Raw genomic sequence first — 17879 nt, forward strand, 5'->3', positions numbered from 1 at the left:
CTACCATTTTGAAAATCCTAGGGACCTTATGAATTATGCTAAACTTACTCTGCCAGTACTCTAGAAATAGAACAACAAAGCTGGGTAACAGCACGTCTGTTCATAGTATGATTTACTGAATATATTATGCTCACTGTTAAGACTTAATGCTCAGGAAAAAAATCGTTTTAAAATATTACTGCTCATTGACAATGAACCTAGTCACTTAAGAGCTCTGATGGAGAAACACAAGAAGATTAATGTTGTTTACATGTCTGATAACATGACACCCATTCTGTAGCCCATGGATCGAGAAGTAATTTCAACTTTCAAGTCTTATTATTTAAGAAATAAATTCATAAGGCTATAGCTATCTGCCACAGATAGTGATTTTTCTGATAGATCTGGGCAAAGTAAATTGAAAACTTTGTGGAAAGGATTCACCATTGTAGATTCTATTACGAACATTCTTAGCCAGGCACTGTGGCTCATGCCTGTAACCCCAGCACTTTGGGAGGCCAAGGCAGGCAGATCGCTTGAGGTCAGGAGTTCAAGACCAGCCTGGCCAACGTGGTGAAATTCCCATCTCTACTAAAAATACAAAAAATTAGCTGGGCCCTGGCAGGAGCCTATAATCCCTGCTAGTCAGGAGGCCGAGACAGGAGAATTCTTTGAACCTGGGAGGCAGAGGTTGCAGTGAGCTGAGATCATGCCACTGCACTCCATCCTGGGCAACAGAGTGAGACTGTGTCTCAAAAAAAAAAAAAAAAAAAAAAAAAGAAAGAAAGAAAAAAGAAAGAACATTCTTGATTTATAGGAGGGGGTAAAAATTTAACATTAATAGGAGTTTGGAAGAGGTTGATTTCAACCCTCATGGATGACTTTGAGGGGTTCCTAACTTCGGTGGGGGAAGTAACTACAGATGTGGTGGAAATACCAAGAGAGCTAGAATTAGAAGTGAAGCGTAAAGATGTGACTGAATTGCTACAATCTCATGACCTAACTTGAATGTATGTGCAACTGCCTTTTACGTGTGAGCAAAGAAAGTATTTTCTTGAGACAGAATGTAATCCTGGTGAAGATGCTGTGGACACTGGTAAAATGACAACAAAGGATTTAGAACATTCCATATACTTAGTTGATAAAGCAGTAAGAGGGCTCGAGAAGACTGTCTCCAACTTTGAAAGAAGTTCTACTATGGGCGAAATGCTATCAAACAGCATTGTGTGCTATAGAGAAATCTTTTGTGAAAGGAAGAGTCAATCAATGTGGCAAACTTCATTGTTGCCTTATATTAAGAAATTGCCACAGCCATCCACCTTCAGTAACCCCCACCTTGATCATTCTGCAGCCATTGACACTGAGGCAAGATCCTTAGCAAAAAGACCAACCAGCAAAAGATGCCAATTCCCTGAAGGCTCAGGTGATCATTAGCATATTTTAGCAATAAGGTATTTTTAAATTAAGGTATGTACATTGTTTTTTTAGGCATGATGCAATTGTACACTTAATATCCAATAATATAGTGTAAACATAACTTTTATATGCCCCAAGAAACAAACAAATTAGTGTGACCTGCTTAATTGTGATATTCATTTTATTGCTGTAGTCTGGAACCAACCCCACAATGTCTCTGAGGTACGCCTGTGTAGTGATGAGCATGAGTGGTGGTGCCTGGCTGGGGTCTCCTCTCAGCCCTTCATACTCAGGACTTAGGACATGGAATGCCCTGTGTGAGATCATCCGCACAAGGAAGATCTGCGTTCTGTAGAGTTAAAACAGTGGCCGCTTTATTTTTGCTAGAATTTCTATTTCTCATTATTTTTCCTCTTGAAGTCAGTTCCAAATCCTCTGGCTTCAATAAAACAACTCTCTTCTAACATTTTCTTTACAGTGTGGAGCCATTGTTCATGCTCAATTAAAGATGATGACGAATAATGCAACCAACAGTAATTAGTGGCTTGAAAGAAAATGATGGCTGAAAAAACGGTAGGGAACTTCCCAGGAGAGTTTTATTTCTATTTTGACTAGCCTTATGAAAAAATGTAGCGGAAGCGTCATCCACCTGGGATGTAATGAGTCTGGACAAATAGCAAGAATAGATGACAGTGGGGAATTCTGCAGTAGTGAGGTAATGAGCTGAGATGCCCGGTGGTTTTTCATCCTATTTAATTTCAAAGGTTTAATTTTCACCATTACCAAATGGTGATTATTACATCCCCTCCTGAACACAGCATTGACCTAGATCCTACCCCCTAGAAGGATATTACGCAAGCATGCATTTTGAATTTCCCTTGGTTATATTCATAAAAAAAATAGTACGTGGCAAAATGCTCTTAACAGAGCATGATCTTTCTTCTCTGCCTTTGGCCTTGCTGTCTCCCGTGTTTGGAACACCCTGCCCTCTTCCACTTATGCTTCTCTTCAGATCCTTCCTACTCAGGCCCCTGCCCTCCTGGAAGCCTTCATGAATCTTTCATCTCCCACAGAATTGTTTCTTCCTGAGTTCTCAAAGTACTTTTTATGATCCCACCCTCAGCAAATAATTAACATTTTCTTAAATTTAAAGAATATTTTTTAAAAGTCTTATATAATTTATGTACAATAAAATGTATGTATCTTGAGTGTACAGTTTGATGAACTTTAAATGTAACATTCACTCAAATCAAGATCTAGAACATTTCCAGAAGGCTCCCTGAGCACTATTCTAGCCTCTAATGCCATAGACTAGCTTTGACTGGTTTTGATCTTCATATAAATCAGTGGCTCCCATCTGAAAGTGGTTTTATCCCCAAGAGTCCATCTGGCAATGTCTGGAAACATTTTTAGTTTTCTAAATGGGCCTTGGGGTGGGGGTACTATTGGCATCTGTTAGGTAGAGACCAGGGATGCTACCAATATCCTACAATGTACGGGAAGATGCCCCACACCAAAGGATTCTCTCACCCAGAATGTCAATAGAGCTGATGTTGAGAAACCTTCATATGGATAAAATCATAAAAAGTATGTACTCCTTTTTGTCTGACTTCTTTTATGCAATATTACATTTGTGAGAATCATCTAACTTGCTGCATGTATCAGTAGTTCTTATTTATTGCTGTGTATTTTAGTATACAGCAAATGAGTACACAAAACCTTTATTTTTTCATTCTACTGTTGATAGAGATCCCAAAGTCATTTTTTAATAAGGCATTTAAAGTAGCTATTTTATTGGTAAATATTTGTATACACTAGATTGAAGGAAGTTAGTATGGAAAAGTGGTTAAGAGGTCAGTTTGCATGCCAGACTATCTAGGTCCACTCCTTGGCTTCACTGTATTTTAGTTATAGGACCTCAGTGGCAAGGTACTTAACCTCCCTGGGCCTCAAGTCCCTAGTCAGTACAATGGAGATAATGAGATAATAGTACCTATTTATAGGGTTGTTAAGAGGATTAAATAAGTCACCATATTGAAAGTGCTTAGAATAGAGCTGAATTCGTTTTAAGTGTTGAAAAAAAAATTGGGCTATGTGCCTACCTAGTTCACTGAGCTTAGTTACTGGTCAAAAATATTTTTTGTAATAAAAAATTACTGGTAAGATAGGGAAAAAATAATTTTTGGGCATTTTTCAAGGCTTCAAAAGGCACTGGTGTTTAGCAAAGGGTCTCTAAGGAACTATGTCCATCCCAATTTGGAGCTATCTCTGATAATAAAAATATCTGTAGACAAATTGTTGTATACATCTTAAAATAACACAATTTATGGACTTTAAAGAAATCTCTCTAATGAGAAGAAAAATTCAATGTCAGGATTTTACATCAATTTTAAACTAATCTAGAACTTTAGTCATGATTTTTAAGAAATCTCCAGGTTGAACCAAGGTGATTAAAAATAAATGTTCTAATTCTTCTTGATTATGAGAAATAACAGCATATGGCAGGGGGAAATGGCCCAAACTATTGTAGATATGTACTCAATGGTTTTGAAAAAAATTAGATTAAAAGAAACATAAACAATTTGTGTGGTTGAAATAGGAGTTTATTGGATGACATTATTATTACTATTATTTATTATTATTATTATTATTATTGTTATTATTTTCAGAGATGGGTTCACTCTGTCACCCAGGCTGGAGTGCAGTGGTAGGATCAAATTCACTGCAACCTTGGACTCCTGGGCTTAAAGTGATCCTCCCGCTGCAGCCTTCTGAGTCGCTAGGACTATAGGTGTGTGCCACAATGCTTGACTAATACTGGATCACATTATTAACTCCACTTGAAGATTATTGTTAAAATAACTTTTTGCGCCAAGTATAATTTTTCAGTCCTCCTTTATGTGTTACCTATGTCCAAATACAAAGGAGATGCTTGGCCATATAACACACCTTTTTGGCTGAGCATATTGGTAGTAATTCTGTTAAATAAGACTATGTAAATGGTCAAACCTGGTTCTGAGAAACAATTCAATGTATGATTCAGATTGTTCGAATATAAAAGTTTTGCTTCATTATCATATGATGCTTGTGTGCATGTTGGTAGTGGTCACTAGCCCTCGTTGTCTAATTGTGGAAGGGATGTGAATGGCACTTGGTGGGAAAGATGAACTTAGTGCATATCATCTGCTGTATATAAATTGTGGAAGCAACTCCTGGCTATTCTCTGTTTAATTTTTCCCAGAGAAGAACTTCTTTATCATGGAAACTTGGGGATACGGCTTTTTTCACCTGTTAAGAAATAGGGGGCCAGGTATGGTGGCTCACATCTGTAATCCCAGCACTTTGGGAGGCTGAAGCGGGAGGATCACTTGAGGTCAGGAGTTCAAAACCAGCCTGGGCAACATGGCAAAACCCCATCTCTACTAAAAATATAAAAATTAGCTGGGTGTGGTGGCACATACCTGTAGTCCCAGCTACTTGAGAGGCTGAGGCAGGATAATTGCTTGAGCCTGGGAGATAGAGGCTGCAGTGCACTATGATCACACCACTGCACTCCAGCCTGGGTGACAAAGCGAGCCTCTGTCTCAAAATAAATAAAAATAATAATAATAAAATAATTAAGGGCATTTTCTAAACTTTGTTGATTTAGTATTGTATTCATGGGTTGTGATAGCACTTTTGAGCAAAGCTAGAATCTTGATAACAAGTCTTTTCTGTAGGTGCCTGTATATATCACCAAGCTAGAGGGTAAGTACGCTTTTGCCCACGGGACTCAATGACAATGTTTAAATGATTCAGACATTTAGACACTGGGCTGTTGCTGCTGAGAGAGCCAGGTTGCTCTTTGGTGGGAGTACCTGACCTGGTGGAGTCAGGTTATTCCAACTGAGTGTTTCACAGAGGCCTCTGAGCACCGGGTGCGGCAGTGAGCCCCAGGTGTGTCCCTGACTGCAAAACTGTTGATGTGGTCTCTTTTTGGCTCACACAGTTCTTCCTCAATGAACAACTGTATAACAAGTCAAAAGACTTCTAAGAAACATGTAGATTATATTACAACCAGGTGTTCTTATGGAGGAACCACAATTTCTTATTTGGTACATGGAAAAAATTGGGGGGAGAGAGACTGTCTTATATGATCCCACTAGTGAAAAATTTTTTTTAAAGGAACATTCCCCAGTGTCACTGAATCAATGACAGAGGTAAATTGGGAAAAACTTGTGGGAGTCACTTGCTGTGGCTTTTGTGACAGGTTAGAGCAGAGCAGAAAGTTATTGCCTCCTGACATAGAGATTTGAAATACATTTTCTTCCCCCAGGTCATGGCGAGACTGTTAAAGACAGAACTGACAGTAAGCCACAGCACAGCCAAAGCTGAGGCCCCCTCCCAGCTGAGGTTTGATTAGGAGGACTGCCAGCAAATGTGACCGACTTTTATTTCACAGAAGAAAGAACAGAGCAACAATGAAGACACAGAAGGAAAACAAGGTCAATGAGCTTTCCCTTAAAAAAAAAAAAAAAAAAAAAAAGCCTGGTTTCAAGTAGACAACATCGTTAAAGATTTTAGTGTCCAATCCACACTGTAATTTACCCTGGAAGATTGAGGAAAAACAGTCATTGATTCATTTATTCTTTTTTCATATATCTCTACTGAGTGCTATTACCATGAAAGCCGAACTTATTTTGATTTGCTTGATGTGTATAAACATCGTGAATGTCAGGTTTTCCTGAGGAAAATCCTTAGCCTCCAGAGGATGGAAACCAGCAAGGTCTGCCCATACCCAGCCTGCAGACTCACTTATAAGGTGGCGTCTTGCAATGAAGGTACATCCCTGAGCAGGGTTCATCACTCTTACAGACATTTATGAGCCAGCAGGTCCAGTGTGCAGCTCTGAACTCCTCTCTTTCTCTTTTTCTCTCTCTCTCCCCCACATTAGGCACATTGACCAGCCTCTTGTATGGAAAAGGTCCTCTATGAAGCAAACGGTAGCTTCTTCCAGGAGTGTTTTCAGTCTTTTCTCCTGACAAGCCAATGGATCCTCTATGGGAAAGGGTGGGAAGAGGCAAACTTGGCCCTCTAGTGCAGCAATGGAGAGAGAGAGTTGATTTATCCAAGTCATTTAAGAGCACTGAGTCCTTGCACGTCACTCCCAGCCAGTTGTATGTCTCAAACACCGTACATTATACCAATCCCAATGTAGTTCTAACACTTCTTATGATAATAAAGTAGCCCTCAGGTATTAATCCTTTTGAGGATTAGCTTATTCCCACATTCGTCATCTCACACTTCTCACACTAAATTATTTCAAAATAAATCACCACAGATGTAACACAGACCTACTGTGTCCTAGGCATTGTTCTGGAGATTCAGAAATGAATAAAGTCGCTGCTATCATGGGACTTACATAAAAGTTACATGTTAATTAATTGATATGTAACTTAAGGTTAGGCAGTGAGAAAAGCTATGAGGAAAAATGAAGTAGATAAGAGGACAGAGAGGAATGAGTGAGGGTGCTCTCTTGGATAGGGGTCAGGAAAGACCAATGTTGAGGGGTGCATTCAAGCAGGGTTTGGTGAAGAGAATCGTGGATATCTGGGGGTGGAGTTTGCTCTTGAAGAGGAAACAGAAAATGCAAAGGCTGTGAGGTCTGGTGGCTCAGAATGTTTTAGGAACAAGAGAGCCCATTGGACACATCAGGGCTGAATCTGGTAGATCTAGGAGACTGAATTCTAAGCTTTGAATCTTATTCAGAATGTAACTGGAGGCCTGGGAGGGCTTTGGACAGAAAAGGAAGACAGTCAGGGGTACCTGCTAAAAGTCCACAAGAAAGTGTCATTTCTTTACATGACTGTCCCAAGATTACATCTACTTTCTGGCAGACTTATCTATGAATAACTTTTGGTGATATATTCAGAGCTCAACTCCCAGTTATTCACAAAAATAGCATTTTTTGGAGATAGGGTACCATGGCATTTTTGAACTCTCATTTCATTTTTAGAAAAACCCTGTGAGCAAACCTACTTACATTTTATTGAGTTGCTACATGCTTGCAATTGGCTGGTTGCTTTATACATATTTTCCCTCATTTTCACAGCTACTTTGCAAGGTAAACCTCACCATTGCTGTTTGGTAAGTGAGAAAACAGAGGCCAAGAAATGTTAAGTGACTTGGCCAAGGTGACACCATCAGTAAAGTGGAGCTGAAACTTTGACACAGGTTCGCCTCAGTCCAAACCTGGAGCCCTTCTTTACTTCAAGACAGGGCTTACACTATGATTACTCACATTTAATAAAGAAATGAAGTGATTTACTCAACGTCCTCTGGCCGCTGCTCTTCCTACTTACAACTGTCCTAGGAAAGTTATCAGGCTCAAATAAACCTATTTGGAAATGTTTTCTATCTCTTGTGATAGGACTAGGGCAAGAGTCTATTTTATATTGCTTTCAATGTTCTGGAGACATGATCATTTCTTCTGCTAAAGCTAATGCCATGAGTGTAACTTGTAGATGAGTAAGAGCTAGAATGAATGGATGCCTAGTGCTCCTTTAGTTCATTTCAAGTACAGACAAGGATGGCAAGGCATTGTAAACTATGCTGTTTAATTAATTTCCCATAGAATGTTGTCCTAGAGAGTCATGGAATGCAGAAGCTCAATGGAAAACAAAACTCCACAAACATACGAAGGAGGGACAGGATTTGGTTTAGCTCAGTTTAATTTAGTTTAGCTATTTGTACCCACCATTCCATTCCAAATGGAATTTCCTTTACTGAAAGTTCATGAGAAGAGAGACCTTGTCTATGCAGTGGATTTCATCTTTGGTGCTTGACCTGTCTTTGCTGCTATTGCATTAAATGCAGCACGTGCAGCTGCATAGACACCTTGGGAGAGCTCGGCAGCCCACAAAGCCCAAAAAATAAAGTTCGTGTTTCTTGTCACTTTCAGGATTTTTAATAGTGGCTTTATTCTTACTCCGTAGTCGCCTTTCTTGGCTGAATACTGACAGAATCCACTGTAGTTCCCCAGAAACCTAAATTAAAAAGTTACATTGGATGTGGAATCTTCATAGACTTCTGGGTAAGATGTGAAACAGTAGAACCATTTTGGAAATCTGTTAGGCAGTGTTTTAAATGGTGAATATACACAGACCATATGACCTAGCTATTCCTTTCACGGGTATTTAGTTAAGAGAAATGGAAACATATGTCCCTCAACACAAATATTCATAGAAGCTTTACTGCCCCAAACTGGAAAAAACAGGCAAACAGATTAAAAGATTTCAGTACACTTATACGATAGAATACTACTCAGCAAATGAAACAGAATGAACCATTGATAAAACCACATGAATGAAATATAAATGTATTATGCTAAGCAAAAGAAGCCAAACACAAATGACTGCATTTATATGAAATTCTAGAAAATGCAGAGTAATGGATAGCAACAGAAAGCAGATCAGTGGTTGTCTAGTTGTGGAAACAGAGAGGGTATGGACTGCCCCGGGCTCAAGGGAACTTTCTTTTCTTCTTTTCTTTTCTTTTTTTTTTTTTTTGAGACAGAGTCTTGCTGTGTCACTTAAGCTGAAGTGTAGTGATGTGATCTCGGCTCACTGCAGCCTCATCTTCCTGGGCTCAAGTGATCCTCTCACCTCAGCTTCCCAAGTAGCTTGGACCACAAGCACACGCCACCATGCCCAAATAATATATATGTTTTATAGAGACAGAATTTTACCATGTTGCCTAGGCTGATCTCCTGGGCTCAAGTGATCCACCCACCTTGGCTTCCCCAAGTGGTGGAATTATAGGCGTGATCCACCCACACCAGGTCAAGGCCAAGGGAACTTTCTGAGAGTAAAGGAAATATTCTAGATTTGATTGTTCTGGTAGATCTGGAGACATATACACATACACATACACATACACACACACACACACACACACACACACACAACTTGATAAAATTTGTCCAATTGTACACTTAAAATGGATGAGGCTTATTATATCTAAATTATGTGTCAGGCTGTGCACAGTGGCTCACACCTGTAATCTCAGCACTTTGGAAGGCTGAGGTGGGCAGATCACCTGAGGTCAGGAGCTCAAGACCAGGCCGGCCAACATGGTGAAACCCCGTTTCTAACAAAATACAAAAATTAGCCGGGTGTGGTGGCGAGTGCCTGTGATGCCAGCTACTTACGAGGCTGAGGCATGAGAATCAGTTGAACCCAGGAGATGGAGGTTGCAGTGAGCCGAGATGGAGCCACTGTACTGCAGCCTGGAAGACTCTGTCTCAATGAGAGTCTGTCTCAAAAAAAAAAAAAAAAAAAGGAGTCAACAAAATTGATTTTTTAAAAAGTTATGTTAAATACTTTCTTTGTGTTGCCTTGAATGTCTGAATCCCCCAGCTCCCTTTGTCCAGTAATTCACTGGTTCCTCTTTTTGCATCTGGAAGCTTCAAAATGGTATGATCAAGCTGATGTCTAGCTGCTTTCTTCCGATATTTTATCAGCAGAGGAGTGATGGAAATATATGGGCAAAGGTCTGTATTCTGCTGATGGGTTGGCCTTTAAGAATGAATTCCATTTTAAGCATGGGTCCTAGCTTTATTCCTTCTGGCCCTTCAGCATCATATACAGATTTAAACAGATAGGGATGGAGATGACGAATGAACAGAGCAAGGAAAACATTTAAAATTGGATGAGCCATGAATCCTGCCATTCCATTCTATGAATGACTATTCTGGGAAGAGCCAGAAATGGGAGTGATGAAAACTGTTACCTAGGGTCTCCTGCAGTGAGCGTCTCGCTGCTTTAAAAGATTGTAACACTTTTAAAGATACGTGGCTTTCATATAACATATCTTCTTAAACACAAGCCTATTGCTTACCTGGTGCAATAATATTGAGGAAACACTATGTTTCCATGCTAGAAAATTTAAGGTAATTTATTCTATCTTTTATCAGAAGGAGCTGCAAACTTCTCAAAAAGAGAAATTTGGGTTCAATTCCAGAAAGGTAGCAGTGTGGGAGCCAGCCTCCAGGATGGCCCCAGTTGGGCTTGTCTCCTGGTGCTCCTGCTACTGAGTGGAGCTCCCACAGGACTTTTGTACAGAACCAGGTTGTTCTACTGACCAATAGAAAATGGCAGAAATGACGGTGTATGTGTGATTTGGGAGACTAAGTCACAGAAAACATGGCCACTTTCGTTTGATTTCTCTTAGATCAGTTGCTGTGAGGGAAGTTGACACTCAAGCATCCCATAGAAATGTTTATGTGTCAAGGAACTGAGGCCTCTTGCCAAGGACGGGCTCTAACTTGCTAGCTCAGGTAAGTCATCTTGGAAACAGATCTTCCAGCTCTTCGGGGATCAGGATAACTGCCATCTGGCTGCCATGTTAACAACAGCCTCGTGAAAAATTCCAAGCTAGAACCTCCCCCCCGGCCCCCACTGAATTTTTCCTGAATTCACGACCCACAGAAACTGTGAGCTGATAAATGATTATTAACTTAAGCCATTACATTTTGGAGTAGTCTGTCATTTGGCAATGGATAACGAACACAATTAGAGTCCTGAGGACCCTTGGGGACTCTCTGCCAACCGACTACCCCCAACCTCCTTTTCAATTTTTGAGATGGAGTCTTGCTCTATTGCCCAGGCTTCGGTGCAGTGGCACAATCTCGACTCACTGCAATCTCCATCTCCTGGATTCAAGCAATTCTCCTGCCTTGGCCTCCTGATTAGCTGGGATTACAGGTGTGTGCCACCACATCTGGCTAATTTTTGTATTGTTGGTAGAGACAGGGTTTTGTCATGTTGGTCAGGCTGGTCTTGAACTCCTGGCCTCAAGTGATCCTCCTGCTTTGGCCTCCCAAAGTGCTGGGATTACAGGCGTGAGCCACCACACCCACCCTACCCTCCCTTCTAAATAAAAGCATTCAGTCTGAGTACAGCTATGAGTATCCTGATTACAGAAACTTCAGGCAAAGCTTCAGGCATAGTTCACGTATTGTTTCATTTAATTCGTATAACAGTGTTATAAGGTACATATCCCTTTTACCCCATTTTACAGATGAGGAAAAAGTGTAGTGCAGAAAATTCCAAGGTCACTGAGGTAGGATTGACTGACTGCAAGGCCCACAGTCTTAACGTTGAATGGAATACAGCCTCACTGTCTGACATTATTTTCACTCTAGTTATTTCGTATTCTATTTTATGTGAGATTTCAATTTGTTTTCATTTTTCTCTAAATGAGATGCAAAGTGAATTACAGGAACACAGCTATTTCACATCCCCATTGTCTGCAATTCCAGCAACACAACAGACTAAATTTCTGTGAAATCTGAGCTCTTAGTGCATTGTATCTGTGAAACATGTAACCATTTTCCTAGTAAAACAAACCAGGTGAGGGGAAACATATTTCTTCTCTTCTGGTTTTTAGTCAAGTTGCCTAAAAATAACTTTGCTTATGCCAAGTAGAAAGATGTTTTCTAGAAATTATCATTTCAATATGTTCACAAAAACTTTAGAATATCAGTCAGAAAGCCTTAGTTTCACACTGGAAAGTAGAATTCATCACACAGTCAGAAAGAAGTTATTTTCATGTCTTAAACAAATGCAGTAATTCATTTATTCTTTTTGTTTGTTTGTTTTTTTGAGAGAGGATCTCACTTGCTCACCTATGCTGAAGTGACCATGTGAGACTATAGCCTCGACCTCCTGGGCTCAGCTCATCCTCCAACCTCAGGTTCCCAAGTAGCTGGGACTACAGGCACACACTACCATACCCAGCTAGTTTTTTTGTATTTTTTGTAGAGATGAGGTTTTGCCATGTTTCCCAGGCCTGTCTTGATCTCCTGGGCTCAAGGGATTCTCCTGCCTCAGCCCTCAAAGTGCTGGGGTTACAGGTATGAGCCACCATGCCAGGATGATTTGTTCTTTAGTTACTAAATCTCCATAATTTTTGCTTTATTTTATTAATAATAAATGCTTTTGTTGAACACTATCATAGCTGAACTTTACAAATGTGCCTTCAGTACATCATTTTTTACAATTCTTCATCAATAACTATGAAATAAATACTAATGCTACCCTCGTTTGACAAATGATGAGAAAAATGATGGGCAAGGAAATAATGGCCTTGCCCAGTGACACCCAGTTTCTAAGTGGCAGACTTGGGATTTGAACCCAGGTCTGCCTAAGCCCAAAGCCTACACTTTTTTCTACCACTCACTGCTCCTGTGTTACTCTGAAAGAACTGACAAAAAGTATTAAGCATACAAGAAGCAGTGGTCAAATAGAGTAGAAACCTATTACAAATAGCTTTGGGATTCAGATACAATTGTTGAGATGAAGGGTTTCTATGTTAGAGTGTAAAAATGTACATACTTGGCCACAGCAAAACCAGCAATATGGAATGAGTTCTGTTATACCAAGAGTTTTAAGGTACTCTTCCACCGTATTTTAAAAAGTGAAGGAACACTGTAATATGTAGACTTCCCCAGTCACAGATGTGCATCAGGCTGTTATTCACCTGTCTATTTTTTATTTGTAAAAACTAATTTTCTGTCAGATGAAGTATATACAGCCATAGATCTCCTTAATGGTAGAGTTAGGGCTGGAAGGTTAGTGTTCAGGTGCCAAGGATGGTGATTTTTGCAGCATGCACGTACTTTCTTTTAAAAGTATTTTAGACCTGCCACATAATGATTTTGAGTCAGTGTGTGCCTAATATCATGCTCACCATTTTAAAAAAATATTGGAAACTATCAACAGTTTTAGAAGTACACCTCACAGAAGTCTCAATCTATTGCGGTTTCTGCTAGGACAGTCCTTGATTTTTTTTTTTTTTTTTTTTTTTGTAAAGTAATTCTCTCGGAGTCTATGGTTATTAAATTCCGGGGGTAATAAACATATAAATATTTATGGAAGTGAAGAATAGCTTAGATTAGTTTTCTCAGACACAGACTTCAATGTCATTTTTTTCCAACTCATCTCACATCATTTCATTTGAATTTAATACCATTGACACGTGATGATTGCATACAAACTCAAGAGTCACCCTGAGGGTGACCATACTAGATTTCTTTTGGGAGAAAGGCCAGTGCAATTAACTTCATAGGTAAAAATTTCTTCATGAAATCCAGCTGCGACATATATACTTCAGATGGAATCTATATACAATGAGAGAGCTCTTTTAGAGGAGAACAAAGTAAAGGGGTTTGGTAAAACTTATCATGAAACTAGATTAGATCTAGACCCCAGAAACACTGGGCTGAAGAAAGTAATGTGAATATCAATAATCTAAATAGGTCTTTTAGAGTCAGGAAAAATAAAAATTAACTAGTAACCACTTATTAATGGTTTATGCTTTTCCAACTTGCAAAACTACTTTAAGTGAGCTTTTCTGCTTCACTATTTATGCATGTGTGAAATCCATAAATCCAGTTTAATCCAGTAAAACACACTTCTGACTCCTCATTCACAATAAGCACAAAGATCTTTCACACATGTACAAATAATATGGAGCCTACAGAAGCACAGCTTTGTGAATTGCGATTATGACACAACTTTGAAAAAACTGCAGAGTATTCGCAATAGAATGTGAAATACACTTTGTGTAAAGAATGAGCTCGAGGGTGGATCAGGAGCTGTTCCCACTGGACAGTGGTGTGTTTAGAAGTCATTTAATTAATTAGTAATTAATTAACTAATTAATTAGTAATTAGTTAATTAGTAATTAATTAACTAATTAATTACTATTAATTTTTATAGTTTATAAACTACCTGCTCAGGCATATGATGCTCCATATAACCGACCTTCAGTGACACTGAGAATATTTCGGATTTGGCAGCTAACTCATTCTTCCTGCTCAATTCTGTGTATTTTTCTTAAGATACTCAGAGAAATAGTGAAGGAAGTATCCCCTGAGTGTTCCACAACTCTGAGCAGTTGTAGGAAACGTAGCTAGCCATCCCTCTGCGGTCTGTATATCCTTGGTGTTGGGCTCATGGATATGACAGAATTCATTTCTATGCAGAAAGAGAGGATGAGTCATAGGGGTCAGGGTCCTGATGTCCTCCACACTGCATTCCTGTATAATGGCAAAGACTGAAATGGGTTAATGATCTGCAACTAGTAACTAGCTATTTTAATTTTTATTGGCAAGAAAGGCAATAATCAAATGACTCCTATGGGGAAGAATTATAATGATGTTAGCAATAAGCCTTCCAGTGAATTATACTAATTAATTTCTGTAGGTCAGCATTATCCATCACCTCCATCATAAAAGGCAGGGAAGCCTCAAATGGAGAAGCAAAGTTGCATTTCAAAAGCTTTTGAGTGGGCATCCAGGGATTGGAATTTGTAGCTTTGCATTCCAAATGGGATGTTGAATTTAGAGAATTAGGACAATGCCCAAGGAGTTTACTCTCTTCCTTCTCTATAGGGGTCAGGCACAGGGGAGATGAGGCGCAAGTACTTGGAGGACCCAATAGGGATGTTGTTAGTGCTGTCCTGGCAGTACTTGAGCTGCAAATAAACAAACTTCACTCCAGAAGACTCTCTAGTGTGCAACTTTGAAGGCATGAAATTCACACACACAATGGTGGTTCAATAGGCTACTGCCCAGTAGGACCACTCTTTAAAAATTAAAATAAGATTGAATTTTCTATAAGAGGAAGCAGCTCTGCCCTAGAAATTGGCTCTATTCAGCTTTCTGAATAAGAGCTAATGCAAGTCTCTTGTGAATATATTTTTTTACAGTGTTGTCTTATGTTAGTGCAAATGGGCAAAACAAAAAATTGAAAAAAACCCAAAAAACAGAAGAAAGCAAAAAGCTCAGATTGCATAGGAGAGAAAATGTGGGAGTTTCTTCTTTTTGTTATATGTGTCTTTATTTTTATTGTATATATTTAAGGTGTACAACATCATGTTTTGATATACATAGTGAAATACTACAGTAAAGCCAATTAACAAATCCATCATCTCACAGTTATCCAACCCCCCCCCCCTTTTTTGTGGTGAGTCACCTAAATTTCCAGTATATAACACAATATGATTAACTATAGTCCTTATGCTATACACTAGATCACTAGACTTATTCATCCTATGTAACTGCAACTTTATGTCCTTTGACCTACATTTCCCCATGACTTTACATTTCTCCCCTGTCAGCCTCCCCCAAACTCTCCCTCCTGTCTTTGGTAACCACCATTTTACATTGTTTTTTTTTGCATATCAACTTTTGCCAATATTCTGCATGTAAGTGAGTTTATACAGTATTTGTCTTTCTGTGCCTGGATTATTTCAGTTAGTGTAACATTCTCCAGGTTCATCTCTGTTGTGGCAAATGCCAAGATCTCTTTCTTTGTTAAGGCTGAATAATATTTCATTGTATATGTACAACGTTTTTCTTTATCTATTCACCCATTGACAGACACTTAGGTTGTTTCTGTATCTTTTATTGCGGATAATGCTCAATAAATATGGGAGCTCATATACCTCTTCAACATATTTCACTTCATTTGAATATATCCAGAAAAGTGATTGCTGGGTTAACCATTCAGTTCTATTTTCAATTTTTTGAGTATCCTCTATATTATTTTCCCTAATGGTTGTACCAATTTACACTTCCACCAACAGTGTGTGAGGGTTTCTTCTCCATACCCTCACCAATAATTGTTATTGCTTGCCTTTTTGGTAATATCCATCCTAACAGGTGTCAACTAATATCTTATGGTTTTTATTTGCATTTCTCTAATAATAAGGGATATTAAGCATCTCATTATATACTTATTGGACATTTATATGTCTTCTTTGGTGAAATATCTATTCAAGTCCTTTGTCCATTTAAAAATTTGTGTTTTTTTATATGAGTTTCCTTTATATTTTGGATATTAACTCATTGTCAGATATGTGGTTTGCAAATATTTTCTCTCAGTCTGTAGACTGCCTTTTCATTTTGTTGATTGTTTCCTTTGCTATGCAGATTTTTAGTCTGATGTATTAGTTCCACTCGTTTATCTTTGCTTTTTTTTTTTTTTTGCCTGAGTTTTTTTGTGTGATGTCCAAGAAATTATCGCCAAGGCCAATGTCAAGGAATTTTCTTTTACATTTTCTCCTAGAAGTTTTACAGTTTCGTGTCTTTCAGTTTTCCCCCATTGACAATGATGTTACCTGTGAGCATTTTATAATGGTTTTTATTATGTTGAAGAAATTTCCTTTCCTGTACCTAAATTATTGGCAGCTTTTATCAAGAAAGGATCTGAACTTGGCCAAATGTTTTTTCTGCATCTATTGAGATGATTTTGGGGCTTTTGTCTTTTTTCTGTTACTGTGGTATATCACATTGATTGATTAGGTTATGTTAAACCAACTTTGCATTCCAGGGATAAATCCCACTTGGTTGTGAGTAAGCTCCCTGAGTTGAGCTCAGTGCTAGTGAAAACTGCAGGGATCCCCAGTGGTGAAGACTTGAGGTGTCTGCAGGGGTGATGAGGACAACAGGGGTCCTCCAGCTCACTGTTTGCCCTCAGGGGCACATTCCTCCAGGTTCGAAGCTGATCCTGACTGGGGTGTGGGGTGGTACAGATGAGGTGTTTCCTACCCTATTCTAAGCAGCCATCCTTGGTTTTTGTGCTCCACAGGGTTTCTGCTGTTCCTTTGCTGTACTCTAGAACTCTTCCTTCACTATTTTTGTTGACGTGTAGTCATTTTTTCTTTGTTTCTATGAGGGAGAAGAACATTGGGACCTTCTGGCCTTCCATCCCACTGATGTTACTCCTTCAGAGTTTATTCTTAAGGTGGGAAGACATCAACCATTCAGTCTTGATAATCCAACACAGAATGTACAGTCAGAGTATCAGGTTTTCTGCCATTTTATAGGGCAAATATACTTATACAATTTATTTGAGCAAGATAAAAAATTGCTAACACTAGAAGACTTTTATGTTGCAGTAATTCAGGAACTCAACTTTCAGCCTTCTTGGCAGTGTGACAAATACACTTGTGACCACAAGAGCATATGGTATTTAAAATGGTGTACTCTTTCCAAACTGAAGGCTCCTGTGTTTAGACACTTCCCCCGACTCTGGCTAAGGAATTTGAAACCATTTGCTATGAACAGTATAACAAATGCGTATGTGAAAATCTTGTTCCTTGCTCCTAGGCATTCTAGTTTTTGGAGTTTGGTCACATTTAATAGTGACCATCAGCTTTGTATGGAGAATAATACTTGATGTTACATCTTACAATTAATTATAAGATAAAGATATATAATTCATAGCTAAGTTGACTCTCCATTTTGATAATATGGCTGCTAGTTTGGGCAGCTGATTTGAACTTTTTCATATGATATTCAGATTGAAGTAGTTATTTCCTCTTATGTAAAACTTTCATCAACCCTACCTGGGGCATTGATCAATTTTAGCACTTTTTTGTCTCTCTAGAACTGCAGTATTTTTGCTGTCAAAGCTGGCTCTACTGCAATCCTAAGG

The 17879-nt window shown here is 38.9% G+C and overlaps 1 long non-coding RNA gene across 1 annotated transcript in view; it reads left to right on the top strand.

Annotated features, from left to right (window-relative positions):
• The first annotated feature begins 1218 nt into the window (after window positions 1-1218).
• The window catches only part of LOC112423363 (uncharacterized), a 394568-nt gene continuing 377907 nt past the window's right edge, over window positions 1219-17879 (top strand). Inside the window, exons 1-3 of the long non-coding RNA XR_011624717.1 lie at window positions 1219-1968; window positions 5711-5879; window positions 10606-10711. This is a non-coding gene — a long non-coding RNA (uncharacterized lncRNA). The remainder of the gene's footprint in view (window positions 1969-5710; window positions 5880-10605; window positions 10712-17879) is intronic.

This window comes from Macaca nemestrina, chromosome 6, assembly GCF_043159975.1.
Source record: "Macaca nemestrina isolate mMacNem1 chromosome 6, mMacNem.hap1, whole genome shotgun sequence".
In the NCBI taxonomy this organism is placed as follows: domain Eukaryota; kingdom Metazoa; phylum Chordata; class Mammalia; order Primates; family Cercopithecidae; genus Macaca; species Macaca nemestrina.